General features: G+C 40.7%; 1 pseudogene; it reads right to left on the reverse strand.

Moving 5' to 3' along the window:
• Window positions 1-5,201: 5,201 nt before the first annotated feature.
• On the reverse strand, window positions 5,202-5,689 carry LOC138152201 (small ribosomal subunit protein eS10-like; annotated as a pseudogene).
• Window positions 5,690-17,542: the final 11,853 nt, after the last annotated feature.

The following is a 17,542-nucleotide window of genomic DNA, read 5'->3' on the forward strand; positions in this document are numbered from 1 at the left end:
TCTCTCTCTCTCTCTCTCTCTCTCTCTCTCTCTCTCTCTCTCTCCATGCAAGTACTTGTCTATATTTTGTACCCATCTGATCTAGATGTATACTTCTTTTCTGAAATCTCCAAGGAGGAGTGGTAGGAATAATATACCTCATCCTTCTCCCATTTTAGAACAGCAAAGGCCAGTGAAGATGGATAATGAAGGAAGTAAGGCAGTTCTGTGAAAATCAAGACTCTTTGTTTTCTCCCTCTAGTTCTTTGACATTGATACCGTCACTTGGGGGAGGGCAGAGGCTATAAATTGCTCTTCTTGGGCAAGAGAAAAGGAGAAGGAGGAGGGATCTGGATCTTTGTGGCCAAATTCCTAGTTAAACACTGGGAAATGGAAATTTGTCAATTATCCAGTTAATCTGATCAATGTAGAGAGACCACCTACATAATTCATGCCCTCAAAGTCTCTTTGCAGCCTGAAGTATCTGGTTTGGCTATATACTGTGATTAGATTTCCTCTGCTTTGCAATATGGAACCTTGGCAAATATGAGTTTGTATCCTTTGGGTAAAAAAAGAAAAAGTTATAGCCTAGTTCAAAGGGGGGAAACAGTAAAATGGAAAAGGAAAAAATATCACAAAACAGCCCTTTCAAAGCACATTTGAATGTACTATGCTGAACACAAACGTCTCCAAAGTAGATGCATTACATTTTCCTGCAAATGTTCTTGAGATTTCCCAGTTTAAGGAGCCAAATCTATCAAATCTATCCCAGGATTTGTAAACCTCAGTAGTGGGGGGAAATGATCTAGGCGGTGGAGGAGCAAGCTGCTGGTCACCCCCCCAAATTACATCAGGAGGCTTTGATGTCTGATGCATCATTTGGGCAGCCACACTCTTTTTTTTTGCTCTCTGGGAATACCTGGTCCAAAGAGGGACATCTGAATCTGATACTTCCTTGAAGGTCCTTCATCCAAATAGATGTTAACCAAGAACTCTTGAGCTCTCTAGCCTGCCAGTAAATAGAAATGTCTTCTGCTAAGGGGTGGGGAGTGGTTATTTGCATAACCCAGTATCTTCAGCCAGCCATCCTTACTGAGGGGACATATTCTGGAGGAGGGGGAGGAGCTTGAGAGAGATCAGTAGCATTTCCTATGTGGTGAATACTTTCCAGCTGTCCATGAAGCACAGACACCTTTCCCAGAAGGCTGGAACTGAATCCAGCTGCAAATGAACAGCAGGATGCATTAAACAAAAACATCCTTTTCCAGGCGAGCAGGGGCTGTGAAGATTACACCTTTCTCTGAGGCTCCAGCGAGTTTATATTTGATGCATCCCAGCTGTGGAAGGGAGAAAGGGCACATACCCAGAGGGGGTGGGAAAAGGGGATGTGCCTGTGTGAGTCAGAGGCAATTTTCCCAAAGGGACCCTTCAACTTCATTGGTCCTTGACTCTTTTCCAAATCTATCAGTGAAAGCTTCATTAAAGAAAACCACAATTCTCAGGAGGAAAAGGAGAGTGGGAGACAGGCTTATATCCAACAGGGCTTTGGGGAGCTATGTAACAGATTTTGTATAACAAAGAGAGAGCAAGAAGGAGAAGTGGGGCGGGGGAAGGAGGAGAGAGGTGCTCCATGAGATAAGACTTTTTTTTTTTTCAGCAAATGAGCTTCTTATTATAGCACCGAGGAACTTGGATGCGTTTGTGAAGGGATGAGGCAATTGGAAATACTGCAGCTTGGCCTCTGCCTTCAGGGGTTCACAGCAGCTGGCTATAGATGTATAAATCATGCAGGTCAGGGAAGAGGGGTGCGCTCCAAGCCAGCAACATTTCAGCTGAGATGAAAAGCCATCATAAATCCCAGGACTTCGAGGCTGCCATCTTTGATGAAAAATTTACTGAAGACAGACCACCTCTATCTTTCCCTAGGGCAAGCACATGCCCACATTAGGGATAGCCTGCCTCCCCAAATGGGTGACTGAGCATGGGGGCTCATTGGAAAGCTAAGAACTTCTCCTGCCACCTGTGAATGCTGGGCTCCTTGGACTTGGTTAAACCTCCTCAGAGCCATTTTGGTTAGGGACAGCTCTAGTAGAGTGGTGATGAAATCAAGGGGCCACTAGCAGGCAGAGGCAAAGATGAAGGTATGAACTGGGTATCCCTCTGGTGACCCTAAGCCTGAAACACCTGAAGAAGTATGTGATCTGCTGGACTTTGATCACTATTGCCTTTGGGAATCAATCCACTTCTAGAGGCTATGGGGGAGGGACATTGATCAATCCTCAGCAAGGACTGGAAATTTCCTTCTAAATTCCCTTTTAGCTCTGAGAGTCTACATCCACACCCAGCCTCTGGGGGGCTTTATGGTAAAATACAGGCAATGGGAGCAAATTTCTGCTGTTTCCTCCAAAGGTTTCCCAAAGGTCAAGTCTTATACAGTGTGTAGAACAAATTTGATCAAGTTTGGGTTATAGAACTAGAGGCAGCTGGGTGGCAGTGCATAGAGCACTGGACCTGGACTCAGGAAGATCTGAATTCAAATCCAGCCTCAGACATTCACTAGCTGTATGGCCCTGGGCAAGTCACTTCACCTGTGTGTGTCTCAGCTTCCACATCTCTACAATGGGCATAATACCATCTACCTCTTAGGGTCATTGTGAGGATCAAGTGAAATGTATTATTTATAAAAGAGCTTAACACAGTCCCAAGCACATAGTCCATGCAATACAAATGCTTATTCCCTCTCTCTAGCCAGAGTGGTACCAGAAGAGAACTGCTCATTCCTAAAACCTTTTTTTTTTTTTTGCTTTGTGGAGGGTATTTGGGGTTAAGTGACTTGCCCAAAGTCACACGGCTAGTAAATGTGTCAAGTGTCTGAGGCTGAATTTGAACTCAAGTCCTCCTGATTCCAGGGCCAGTGTTCTATTCACTGCACCACCTAGCCACCCCACTTCCAAACCTTTGCATGCAATATTCCTCCATCTTCAATAACTCAGACACTTCCTACCTGTGTGACCCTGGGCAAATCACTTAACCTCTCAGCCTTATTTTTCCCATCTGTTAAATGGGGATAATAATAATTTTTACCTACCTACCTAGTGGTTGTGAGAATCCAGTGAGTTAATATAGGTAAAATATTCATAAATCTTAAATGCTACCTAGTATCAAGGCCAACCCCCTCTTTTTACAGATAAAGAAAACAGGAGTCCAAGATGGTAAAGTGACTTGTCCAAGGTAATACACAGGTGCTATTGATTCTAAGAGACAGAGCTGAAGAGAAATTACATTCCTGACCCAGGAGCCAGTCTGGGAAAAGGTATTAGAGACAGAAGATGGACATCCAAGCTCAGGGAACAACAAGTATGTTTGTGTAGCTGGAGCAAAGAATTTATGAAAAAGAACAATATATATCTGCCACAGTGCCTAACACTGTGCCAGGAGCAGAGAAAGTCAATTTTATTGAAGAAATTAATAAATCCCTTTGGGTCCCATTTCTTCCCCAACCAAGAGGGCCAGAAGAGAAAGCTGGCCATATCTTCATCCTCTTTCCATGATAGAACTAAAAAGAAATAAGGCTGGTTCCTACCAGCCCTGTTGAAAAACTTGTTTGTTACCTTATTGTCACACACTGGTTTTTATTAACAGTTGCATTGGTGCCCTGCTTTTACCCATACTCTCTCCTGCTTCCATATCCTTTATCATCCCCTCCCCCTTCCTGACATGGCTGCTTCTCAGAACAGTACTGCCCTGTCAGCAAAGGTCAATATAGCCCATTCCACAGCTTTTTATTTTTTTTTTCCTCTCTGAGCTTTTTTTTTCTCTCTCTCTTTTTTTGGCTTGGACACATGATTATTCTAAAGGTGGGTTTCTGCCTGTTATTTCTATATAATAGAGTAAGTCTTTGTAAGAATGGGGGAGGGGAAGAAGGGGAACCACCTTCTTCACAAGAGGCAATTTCTGGCTGTGCTGATATAAAGTCAAAGAGGTTGGCTATTCACTGCTTACACAATCAGGTATGACCTCCGTTATTCGGCAAACAGAAAGGAGAGTAACTAGTTACTTTAATGATTCAAAAATATTCCAAAAAGAGAGGAAGGGGATGGTGATTGTTCAAATCAGCAGGTTTAGGAATTTAATTTCTTTTTATTCATTAAGCTTCAAGATCACTCTGACATTCTAATCCAGTGGCCCCAGCTGGAAGAGTCCTATTATCAAGTTACAAAAATGATAAATTAACTGGACAAAGGTTATTTGTTTCTGTTGCTGCTGCTCGAAAATTCTGGGCATAGATGTCCCTGTCAGAGGGCAGAGGGGGTGAAGATATTAATTTGCCCCTGTTAGAGAGCATTCAGAGGAAGCAGTAGAATATTTTCCCTGAACTGACCCAATGGCTTTACTTGGTATGATCTCCTTGGGTCATTCAATGGAGGACTCCATCTCTCTCCCTCTAGTGCCACGAAGGGCATCAGTTGTTGGATCAATAAGCAAATGCTCCCTCTTGCCTGTAGATCATAGGTCCATAAAATTTAGATCTTGATGGGATCTTAAAGATGATCTATTCTGACATCCTGGTTTTACAGATAAGGAAACTGAGGAACAGTCAAGTGCCAAGTAGCAGAGCTAGAATTCTAATCTAGATTACCTGATTCCAAATTCAGTGTATCATCTGCCTCTCTCTTCATGTCCATCCCCATTAGAATATAAACTTTTAGAGGGCAAAGACCACATTATTTGTTTTCATCCATTATAATGAACAGGGCTTTTCTCATCATAAATGCTCAATAAGTGTCTGTTGAATGATTCGGAATCAATTAATCACAAAATCATAGAATTTGGAAACTGGGTAGGAACCCAAAGGCCATCTGATGGAAACCACATACAAAAAGAATCTCCCACTATCACATACCTGTCAAGCACTTTCCCAGGCTTGATGTCTGCCTTCTTTTTGATGTCAACTTTTCTCTCGCATTTGCTCCACATACCCATGTAGCCCTATTTTCAAGCCTTATCATGTTTACCTTCACTACATCTCTTGATTACATCTCCTTTTCTCTGTTCACACAGCTGCCATCCTGGGACAGGATATTGTCACCTCATGCCTGGATTGTCACAATGCCTACTCATCAGTTTCTCTGCCTCAAATCTCTCCCCAATCCATCTTCCACTCAGTTTCCAAAATCATTTTCTTTTTTCCCCCCAAGTTTTATTCACTATGAAACATATCTCTACAGTTTTAATTGATGAGGTTGACCATATCCACGACCAAATCCACATCTAAATTGGAATTCTGTTGCTGACCCAGCCCCAGCCTCGGCCTTCTTGTCAGCACCAGGGGGAGCAGCACTTTGTATGTGTCTCTCAGCTTCACCTCGAGTAAGCAGGGCAGGTTGCTCGCCCTCCAGACCTTTGGGCTTTGACCTTCCTGTCTCAGTGTGACTTCTGTGGAGCATGGCAACCAGTCTCACGGGGGAGGTGAAGGTAATCCCAGAGGTATTGAATGCCCTCATTGGTGAGGTACCAGTAGAAATGCCTCCATGCGAACTGCTCCTTAACATAGCCACCAGACTTTAGAGACTGCATGGTCTTCATGACATGGAGATTTCACACAATCTTGTCTGCCAGCTTGGTGTGCTTTGGCATGTGAACATCCTTCTTGGCTACCATTACTCCTTCCTTAAAAAGGAGTTCACAGATGGCAATTGGGCATCAGCATCTCGCTGGTGGCGACGGGTGCTGCTCTAGATGGAGCTTGGGATAGAAAGGGTCAAAATAATTTTCTGAACCTCAAGTGTGACCATGTTACCACCCCACCTCCTGAGTGATAAACTCTAATGGGCTCCTTCTTTCCTCCAGGATCAGATATAACATGCTCTGTTTAGCATTTGAAGCCCTTCTCAAATTTACTACTTTCCATCACTTTGGTCTTTTTATACTTTACCCCACTCCAAGTTCTTTATGATTCAAAAACAACCTTCTTGCTGTTTCTTGCACACTCCATCTCCCTATAATCCTTGCCTTTTCACTAGCTGTCCCCCATGCCTAATATGTTCTCCCTCCTTAATTCTGCCTAATAATTCAGCTCAGATCCTATTTATTGCCTGAAACCCTTCTCAATTCCCTCCCCAACCCCACTCCATTGCTAGTGCCTTCTCTCTTAGACTAACTCACAGAAGGCGAGAGCTCACAGGGTGGTTAAAAGTGAGACGAAGACACTCTCCAAGCCTCTCTGAAGAACTTTAGTATCAATTTTGAGACATGGGAGATATTGGCACAGGATTGCCCAGCATAGTGTGCCTGCATTGAAGAAGGTACTGTGTTCTACGATCAAAGCAGAATCAAGGCAGCACAAAGGAAACATGAGATGCACAAATCTAGAGACATCTCCATCCCAAGTGTTCTAAAGGACTATTTGTGCCCCATTTGTGGTAGAGCCTTTTGAGCTCTGATCATCCACAGTTGAACATACTGTACTTTGACCCCAGCATCATGATGTCATTGGTTCTTTTCACATATAAAGCATGTACAACAACACCTTCCATGTAGATGAGAGAGGAGAGAGAAAAAGGGGGGGGGGAGAGAAAGAGAGAGAGAGAGAGAGAGAATGAATTGCTCGCTTGTTGTCTCCCCCATTAGAATGAGGGCAGGGACCATATTTGTCGCTATTTTTGTATCTTTACCACTTAACACAGTACCTGCACCTAGTAAGAGCTTGGCAAATGCTTATTGACTGACTACTTGACAAGGAGGGGTAACAAGTCACCTCTAGAAGCAGTCCATTCCATTTTGAGTCAGCTTCAATTATTAAAAACATTTGTGGGGGTGGCTAGGTGGCATAGTGTATAGAGCACTGGCCCTGGAATCAGAAGGACCTGAGTTCAAATCCGGCGTCAGACACTCAACACTTACTAACCATGTAACCTTGGACAAGTCACTTAACTCCAATTGCCCTGCCTTTCCCCCTGCAAAAAAAAAAAAAAGTGTGTGTGTGTGTGTGTGTGTGTGTGTGTGTGTGTGTGTGTTTGGAGTGGGGTTTTTTGGTTTTGTTTTTGACATCAGCTCTATATGTGTTTCTGTAGCTTCCACAAATTTCTTCTAGTTCTCCCCTTTGGAGCCAAACTGAATGTGTCTAATCCCTCCTCCACAAGACAGTCCTTCAAATATTTGAAGACTTCTATCAAGTGCTCCATAAGTATTCTCTTCCCCAGGCTAAATATGCCCAGTATCTCCAATCAATCCATATATCACATTGACTCAAGGCTCTGCCACATACTGGTTGTCCCCCTCTAGACAATCTCAACGCCCTTCTTAAACTGCAATTCTCAGAACTGAGCACAATATTCCAGATGACATCTGACAATGGCCAAGTACCAAAGGACTAGCATCTCACTAGTCCTGGAGGCTATGACTCACTTAAACTCATTAGGTTTTTTGGCTTAGCTTGCAGTCACTAAATTGATTACACTTTAACAAATATTTATAAAGAGCCTATTATGTGCAATCCACTCTGCTGGAAACTGGAAAAGATACAAAGTTAGATAATGCACAGCCCTCATAGAACTTAACCACTTACTATGTGTCATGTATTGTGTTAGGCACTGGAGATATAACTACAAACAAAAAAAGATATTGCCTACTCTCAAGGAGCCTACATCCTGATGGTGGAGGACAATACATAAAGGAGAGCTTGAAAGTGGAGAGAGGATAATTGTAGGAGGACATTAATGAGGGTGCAAAGCTACTGGAAGAGTGGTAGAAAAGTCCAGAGAGTGAGGAGTGGAGTCAGAATTGAAGTGAGCATGGCTTGGATGTCTCCTGAAATGGTGAGCCAGGAAAAGGACTTACCAGTGAAAAGAGAAGACTGTAGGATAGAGGCATCTATAAGTGAGAAGGCTGCTGATAGAGAAATGGAGGTGTGTAGAGAGAGAGTTCAAGGCAAGAAGGCAAGATGTGATATATACACAGATAAGTATAATAATGCACAGATGCCAATAAGTTGAGAGAAGGCATAAAACAAATTAGTACTATGTGAGAAAGGAACATTTCTAAGTGTATAATTCATATGAGGTTTTTCTTGTGGAGGGGAGAGCTGAACCAGCTTTAGAAAAATTGGCTACTTTTACTTCAACTAACCTTAGTGTGGATACACTGATGAGATCATCCAAAGAAAGAAAAGAGGGGGCAGCTAGGTGGTGCAGTGAATAGAACACCAACCCTGGATTCAGGAGGACCTGAGTTCAAATATGGCTTCAGAAAATTGACACACTTACTAGCCATGTGACTTTGGACAAGTCACTTAACCTCAATTGCCCTCCAAAAAGCCAAAAGAAAGAAAGAAAGAGAGAGAGAGAGAGAGAGAGAGAGAGAGAGAGAGAGAGAAAGAAAGAAAGAAAGAAAGAAAGAAAGAAAGAAAGAAAGAAAGAAAGAAAGGAAGAAAGGAAGAAAGGAAGAAAGGAAGAAAGAAAGAAAGAAAGAAAGAAAGAAAGAAAGAAAGAAAAGAACAATGTTTTTTGGTGACTTGTTGAGGAATGCCGAGATAGCTCTTTCTCCATCTCATATAAACACTAGAGAGGGTGGCTTCTTCACCATCTGACATGTGGCAGAGTATCTAAAATGAATAGTCAAAACTCCCCACCAGTATCCATTGGGGTGATTCATTAGGAGAAAAGTGAAACGACCAGAGAGAACTTCTAAAGTTTTGCTAATGAGTATTTTAAAGAATTGTACAACAATAACAATAAAACCTAAAGACTTTGAAGGCACAAGGGATATTCTCATCACTACTACTGACTAAGCCAAAAGAGATGGATCTGTATGGATCTTTGGGAAATACTGGATTAAAGATGGGAAGGGAACAAGTGGTTATTGAAGATGGTGTCTGAGAACAGGATTTACATTTCTAGATTATGACTTAAAGCAATAGTTTACAGGACATTTTTACACTCCTAAAAATTATTGAAGATACCAAAGAGGCTTTTTTTATGGGGGTTAAATGCATTGATATTTACCATATTAAAAATTAAAACTGATTACTTAAAAATATTTATTAATTTATTTAAAAATAACATGTTAGTATAACATTTAAAATATACATGTTAGTATAACATTTTTATGAAGATGACTATTCTTTCGAAACACAAACATTTAGTTAGAAGAGTAAAATTTTTACATATTTTTGCAAATTTCTTTAAATTCTAGCTTAATAGAGGAGAACTGTATTCCCAGGTTGGCTTCTACATTCAATTTTTTTGTGATATTTTGTTTAGGTTAAAGTATATAAAGAAAATTCCACTTCATGTAGGTATATAGTTAAAAAGGGGACAAAGTATTTTTATAGTAAACATCTTAGTATTTATTATGAAAATATTTTTGACCTTTGGGACTCCTAAGAGTCCATGGAGTAGTACACTTTGGGAACTACTCAATTAAATTACAAGAATGATAGACTATTTGGATTATTAGAAGGAGTGTACCTAGCAAGAGGTAATACAATATATATCTGCCTGAAAATTTGTAGAAAAGCTCAAGAGAGTTTTGAACTGAAATTGTAAGGGAAAGGCAAAAATTACCCACGCTGCACTATTAAGCCTGATATCTTAGAGAGTAATAGATACATCATCATCATAAGAAGGACTCAAACAAGACATCTAATGACAGAGCATCACATATGCAAATGTGGAAAAAATTTTTGAATTTGTCAGTGTGGGAAATTCCCTTCATTAATTCAGCTGCAATCTATATGTGATGTAATCAATCAACAGGAGAGAGTTGCCTGAGGCACAGAGGTTAAGTGACTTTCCTAGAGTCATACAGCTAGTTAAGTGTCAAGAAATAAGATTCAAAACCTTCCTGACTCCAAATCCAGCACCACAATACACTGCCTTTTTAGAATTATATAATGAGGATACATGCTAGTAAGGAAATTCAGGAACCTGAAAAGAGAGACAGTAGAGGGAACATTTTGGGGAGGATAAATAGAAATACGAAAAGAAGGGATATTTTGTTGGGATAAATTACAAACCATCCGGACAGGGAGAAATAGATGGAAATTTTAGAAACACTGCAAAACTAAGATGGAAGTACGATATAGTAGTAGTAAAAGCAACTTCAACTATCTGTATACATCCTGGAACTCACAAAGGTAGAACAGGTAAAACATTTGTGATTTGTCTTATTTATAATTCTGTCCTTCAAAATGTGGAGGAAGTAAAAAAAAAGAAACTTCATAGGAACTTATTACTGAAGTAGACATGAAAAAACTTGGGTATAAGTAAATGCTCCATTATAGGAAATGAAAGGGAAACCTAGAAAGGAAATTCTAGCATATGATCTGATTCCAGGAAGATAACTTCTAAATGGTTCTGTCAAAAAAAAAGTAGTATCCAATTTTTAAATATTTTTCTTTTCATTTCCTTCCCCTCCCCTTCCCGTTCCCTCCCCTCTCCACTCTTTCCCTCCCCTTCGTTTCCTCTTTTTCAATTGATGGACAGGCTTTTAATTTGCAGCTCTCCAGATTGATTGTAGCAGTTTACAATTCCACCAACAGTGCCTCAGTATACCTATCTCCCCACATTCCCCCCAGCATTTGTTATTTCCCTTTTCTGTCAACTTTGGTGTGATGGTAGTACATCAGAGTTTTTAATTTGCATTCTTGGGCTAATACTTTTCAAGAGAAGTTTGTTCAAGAGAGAGGGGAACCTATCAGAACTGAAAATCTGAAGATGCAGGCAAAAATTATTCTGAAGAGAACAAAAAATGGGAGTTGCCTAAGGAGACTGATGTAGATGGGCAGGAAACTCCAATAAGTTTGAATTTTAAAAAGACACATACAAGTTGGAAGTAAGAGCAAATAACTGAAAACAAATTTTAAAAAGAGGAGCAGTCATGTAAGAAATACACCAGTACTGTTAGATTGAGATTTAAAAAGGGTAAACTGGGGCAGTTTTCTGAGCAAGATAGCATTTATTAGCAGGGGCATGCTACCTATCAATAAATCGGTCAATGACTTGCTTCTGTTTATGCCAAAGACCTTAAGCAAAAGGACAGTTACTTTTTAATAGGTATTAGGGAGTAGAGAATAAAGTATAGAACAGGGTAGATGACAGCATAAGGTTGGGGGGTGGAGTGGGGTGGTGGTAACATGAGTGGTTACAGAGCTGAGGCACCCAAACAATATGATTGTTTGGAAGTTTGGTAATCCCAACCAGCAATGACCTTCCTTCTTCTTTCAGGAGACTAAGAAGTACTCATTGCTTTAAGTCCAGATGCTAGATAGTGGCCCAGACTTTTGGACAGCAAAGTAGACATCCTTGAAGGATAGTTTGCTGGCATAAAGATACCAGGCCTCATTCCCTTTCTTTCATATACATCCCCCAAGGTTAGCAAAATTCCTTGAGGTAAGAAGAGATCAGCAATTAGCAGGAGAGCTGAATTTCTAAAATTAACCCCTTTCAGGCCAGTTGAATTCTGAACAAAGTCCAGAGACAAAGCGCAATGACTTAAGTAGCTACAGGACAAAATCAATTACTTGCAAATAGGATCAATAGCAAATGATACAGGATCAATCTTAGTCTCCTCAGTACTGTTGAAGTCCAAAATGAATTCTGGTAAATGGGGAATCCTGAGGGCAACAAAAAAAGGTTGCGTTTATTTGTTTCTTGGTCTTGGTTTTACTATTTTTAGCTGTTATTGGAGCAAAGGAAGAATCAAAGAAAGGATAGGATTTCTGCTAGAAATAGGTGGGATGATGATAAAAGATGATGGTAAGAAGACGGAACTACCTAATTCTTATTTTTTACTTGTTTTCTCTTCTAAGAAAAATGATCTTTGAACTGGGAAAGATAGAATAAAAATTAGTTAACAAGGAGTGAAAACCCAAGATAAGTGAGGAGAGGGTCAGGCAGCATCTAATTTCCCTCAATGAATTCAAGTTATCAGTCTCAAATGAACTGTGTTCAATTCAATGACATGCATTTTTTAAAGCCTCTTCAGTACATCCTAGACTAATTAAAGAATTGGCAGATGTAATTGCTAAGCTGATGTTGGTGATCTTTGAAAGTGACTGGAAAATAGGACAAGGAAAATGTTACAATACAATTAATATTTATTAAGTGCAAGGTGTAATAGGGTGTTCAGAGAGAACTAGCACCTTCGGTGCAAGGGCTTGCTGAGCCCTTTTCAGGTTTGTTCAGCCACCTTTGATATTCACTTGATTTACCTAGCTCACTTGTGGCTCTAAGAAGCTGTAGTATGCGCAATGTCCACACCCTGGTGAACCCTCATGGCAGGTGTGCTAAACCAGATAGAGGGTAATCGACAGGTCTCAAACCCTTCTGTGAGGTAGGGAGCCGTCTATCCCAAGCATGTGAAGAATTTCCCTGGAAGAATGGGTAGATGAGGAAAATTTGTTTCAATGGCCCTTAAAGCAGCTATTGAAGACACCAGGTCATCCACTGCTTCCTAAGCCATCATCCTGAATTTTCTCTTGATTCAATGCTTTCGGTAGACATCTTCCTAACTCACAGAAGGTTTTGAAGCCTGTGTAGCCTCAACCTTGTATAGTCCATCTGCCTAGACAGTTTACTGGGTTGTGACCAAGAAGCTTCTTGGAGTCAGAGATGTGATTTGGGTGAATCAGGTATTCACCAAAGGTGGATGAGCTGCCCTGAAAAGACCTCACTAACACACTGGCGGTGTTAGTCCTTCCTGAATTCCCATACACCACAAGTGGGACTCTCCTAATATACAAGCACCTATCTACTGCTTTAAAATTTGCAAAGCACTTTATCAAGATTCTCTTATTTTATTCGCACAATAACCCTGGGAAGTAGTTGTAATTATTACCCCTATATATACAGATGAGAAAACTGAGGTAGATGGAGAGTAAGTGTTTTGCCCAGTATCACAAAACTAGTAAATGTCTGTGGTCAAATTTGAACTCAGATCTTCATGACTTCAAGTCCAGCAGTCCAACCATGTTTCCACCTAACTATTTGAGTGAGAACAAACCACATTATCCTGCATCTGTTTCTTTGTCTGTAAAATGAGGAAGTTAGACTAGATTGAGATGTGTATATTTAGCAATTAAGGGTCATGCCAGAGCTAGCTTGGGCTCTGGAGAGCCCACCATTAATTTTTTTTGTTGTTGTTGCTTGTTTTTGGAGGGGGTAAGGTAGAGCAATTGGGATTAAGTGACTTGTCCAAGGTCACATGGCTAGTTTTGTGTTAAGCGTCTGTGGCAGGATTTGAACTCAGGTTCTCCTGACTCCAAGGCTGGTGCTCTATTCACTTCAACACCTAGCCACCCCTCATTAATTTTTTTCACTCTGAGTATTTATACCTCAGAAATCTAAAAATATTACAAATCAGAGCTTGATTTATTTTTTTTTATTTCCAGACCTAAAAAAGTGATGACAAAAATGTTAATGATGCAAAATAAACTTAAAAGTATATTTTAGATACTGTTTGGGTTCTTTTTTTCCCCTTCAGAGAGCCATACTCTTGCCTGTTCTTCATCCTCATTATGACCACCATTCCCTCCAATTCTCAGTTCTTTCCAAGGCACCTCTCCTGTACTGACTAGACTCTACTCTCTTCTTTATCTCAACACCTTGAAAAACAACTCATTTCTACACAATCCTCCTGTGGTGGAACAGCGGGTAGACTGCTGAGCCTGGAGTCAGGGAGACTCATTTCATGAGTTCAAATCTAGCTGTGTGACCCTGAGCAAGTCATTTAACCCTTTTTGCTCAGTTTCCTTATCTGTAAAATGAGCTGGAGAAGGAAATGGAAAACCACTCTGGCATCTTTTCCAAGAAAACCCAAATGGGGTCATGTAGAGTAGGATAAGACTGAACACCACCACCACTATTTTCCACCCTCAATTTAATTGCTCCATGACCCCCAACTAAATCACAATCTAAATTCCAAGCCAGAACCCTGGATCATTTCCATCTTCTACCTCCTTTGACCCATGCTCTTCAATGAAGCTGGAAGAAAGCATGAAAGAATGATGAAAGAAAGCTGACTGGACCCAGTACCATTTATATTATTGAATCTCAGCTGGGCCCTCAGGACATTTAACCAAACATTTTATTCTTCCCTAAACAATTTGTAATCCCACTCCCACCAGAGGCTGTTCCAAAGTTTCTCATCTCTCCTTAAATCTCTTACAGGACTCCCTCCATACATCCTCTGGCAGAACTTTAATCCTCCCTCCCCACTATGAACTTCTCTCTATCAAAAACATGGCCATCCTTCTAGTTGGGAATCTTGGTGCCATCTTCAACTTCTCACTCCCACACATTCAATCCTTTGCCAAATCATATCATTTCTCTCTTTGTGACATCTTTCATATATTTCCTCTTCTCTCTACCTACAACTCTAATTCAGATCCTGATTACCTCTTGCTGGACTATTTCAATAGCCTTCTAAGTGGTCACTCACAGAACCATTGTAGACATTAAAAACTTCCTCTATCTCTTGCCTTGGCCTAAAGACCATCCCCTCCTTTTCCCTTTCCTTCCCACCTCACTCTCCCCTTTCCCTTCTTCCTATACTGCTTTGGTTGGGTCAGTTGGTGCCCTCATTTTGATCATATTGGCCACTGCCACCCCCCCACCACCCTTGTTAGAATGACAGTGCTATAGAGAGGGAGAGGAGAGAGATGTGAATTTCTACCCTGGTATCCTTTGGTGCTCTTTTCTCCCCTTCCGTGCTTCCACCCTTTACTCAAGCAAAGCCATATAACTCTTTCTGGCATTAGCTAAAAGGAGTCTAGTAAAAGTCTGTTGCTTTCAGCATTGTATGGCTTGCCTAATTCTTCTGTGAAATATCTAGAAATCCTTAGAGTACTCCACTGGCATAAAATACAGTGTACCTAGACTGGTAGACAAAGTTAATGCTATAGATGGAGAACATTTAGACTTCATCAAATCAGTCAGCAAATATTCTCATACTATGCTTTAGGATAAAATAAAGTTTTAAATTAAATGACAGCATTCGAGTAGTATTCGTATTTAGAACTGGTTAAATAATTAAAACAATAATGAATCAACATCAACTTAGAAGAAGAGCTCTAGTAGAGTGTCCCAGGGACCTGTTCTTGTCCCTGTTCTGGGACTTCCCTTGCCAATCCTGATTGGTAGATATTTTAGTGAGGAGGCGGGCCAAGAGTTTATAGTCCTCCCCAATTACTTCATCACTGGAAGGGAAAAGGACACATTGGGTGGGCAGATACCTACAGCTTTGCTAAGGCTAAGGAAAAATGGCTTTTAAATGTGACTGACCTGCCCTTCTTTGGCACTTAAAAATGAAATGTTAGCTAGTTTATGAAACCTAGCTTCCTCTAGCAATCTTCAGCTAGAAAAAAAATAAGCTATTTCAATCAGATTTTCATTGGCTTCGTTTCTCCTATTGTAGAGTAGGTCCCCAAATCTTAATGAAACAAAAACCAAGAACAAAAAAGGACATGTACTGGCAAGGCCTTGCTCTGGCTGGTTTTTGTTTATAGGATAAACAAAAGCAGGGGTCCCTGCTCAGATAGATGAACTTCTCAGATTTGAATTCACAAAGATGAGGCTTCCTGACTCCAAGCCCAACACTCCATCCACTGTGGCACCTAGTTACCCTGAGAATAGATTGCACTCTTCAGCTAAAATGGAAGAGATCTCTATTGAGTTATGCTAAGAAGTGAGGGAGGGGAGCTAGGTGCCACATTTAAGGATAATTTGAACACCACTTTTTGTATTGGCAAGGAAGCAGGTACTTAGCACTTAATAACCAATCAAACCTCTGTGAAAGAAACAGAAGGTATGAACCCCTGTTCCTGATGTAACAGGAAGGGATTGGCTGAAACAGGAAGTAGCTAATGCTGTGTATATAAGAAAGGCCCCAGAGAGGCACAGTCAGAATTTCTTCATACAAGAATCTGGTAGCAGAGCAGTTACAGAAGAGAGAATCGAGAACTGAACCAGAATTTCCTGAGAACTTGTGGTGGTGGAGCTTCTTCTGAACAGGAGCCCAGGAACCCAGGTGACAGAGGAGCCCAGGAGCCCCCTCCCCCCAGGCTGGATAAGGTGATTCTGATTTTTTGAGCAAGCACAGAAGACTGAGGAAGCATGATCAGGATTCAGGGACTTTGTTTGTGGCTTGGTTGAGCCTTGAATTCCCAGGAGCAGAAATTGTGAAGGATTTGAATTGGACTGGACCCTGTGAACTTCAGTGTGGAGCAGGACCTCCCCAGAGAGCTGGACAGGGACCTGGGAGCTGTCTGCCATTGAACCCAGGTGACAGTCTGGTGAATCCAGGTAGAATCTGGGACCATCTAAGGGTATCCCGGGAATCTGAGGAACGGCCCCAAGTCAAGATGAAAAGACCTCTCCATGGATACTGAGTAATGATGAAATTGTAGTTTACTAGTGACCTAGGGGGTGGAGGGTTTGTGTTTTAATGATACTTAGTAATTGATTGATAAGTGACTGATTGAGTTAACTTAGTTGTCCCATGAGTAGAATACTTTGAATAAGTGACTGATTGAGTTAACCTAGTGTGCCCCATGAGTGGAAGTCTTTGACTATTGTACTTTGAGATGACTTCTTTGTTGTAAATATTGTGACCACTTTGGTGAAAACTATGTGGCCATTTTAATGATAAGCTATGGTGAATATTATATTGTGATTTTCTGTGATAAGTTGTAATATTGTGAATGCTGTACCTTAAATTTCTGTGAATGTTTTGCTTTGATTTGTTATGGAATAGAGTGTTCACTATACTCTGTAATCAGAACCTTAAAAGCTGTTCACAGTAGCATTCTTCTGGAAAGTTGCTTGTGCATGGCATTAGACCACAGTAGATAGACACCAGTCAGGAGGAACTGAATTCAAAATCAACCTCAGACATTTAATAGTTGTGTCATCCTGGGCAAGTCACCTAACCCTGCTTGTTTCCATTTCCTCATCTGTAAAATGAGTTGAAGAAGGAAACGACAAACCACTTCAGTATCTTTGCCAAGAAAACCCCAAATGGTGTCATGGAAAGTCAGACATGACTGAAAAATAACTCAATAAGAGCTGGGGGGAGATTTGAACACACAAATATTACAGGTTAATATTAGAAATCAAATGATATAGCATTGAAATTAATTTTTGTACTAGTACAGTGCCTGGCATATGGTTATTGGTTTATCAGAGGCTTGTTGAACAATTGAATAAAAGGGATGGAATCTAAAAACACCAACATTTACAATTAGATATTTCAAAAGAAGGAGTGAACTGCCTAGCAAGTTCCCTCTCAATATAGACTAGATCACCAGTTGAAAGAATATTGTAAAGTATTCTTTTGAGATAAAGTTTGGATTACATCATCTCTGAAGCTCTTCCAACACTGAGCTCCTAAGTTTCTATGACAACTGGTCCATTATAAGGTCATTTATTGAAAAATGACCATTTTCTATCTGTATCAGCTTCCTACTTACAGTATAAATGATCTTATCCTCTCACTTCCCATCCAATCTTCCTTGTTCAAATCTGTTTCTATTCACCCTAAAGCAAATTCAAGGCTTTTGATGGAA

Source organism: Petaurus breviceps, unplaced genomic scaffold (genome assembly GCF_028583685.1).
Source record: "Petaurus breviceps papuanus isolate PSGF00001 unplaced genomic scaffold, PetGlider_PUasm1.0 90919, whole genome shotgun sequence".
NCBI classification, from domain to species: domain Eukaryota; kingdom Metazoa; phylum Chordata; class Mammalia; order Diprotodontia; family Petauridae; genus Petaurus; species Petaurus breviceps.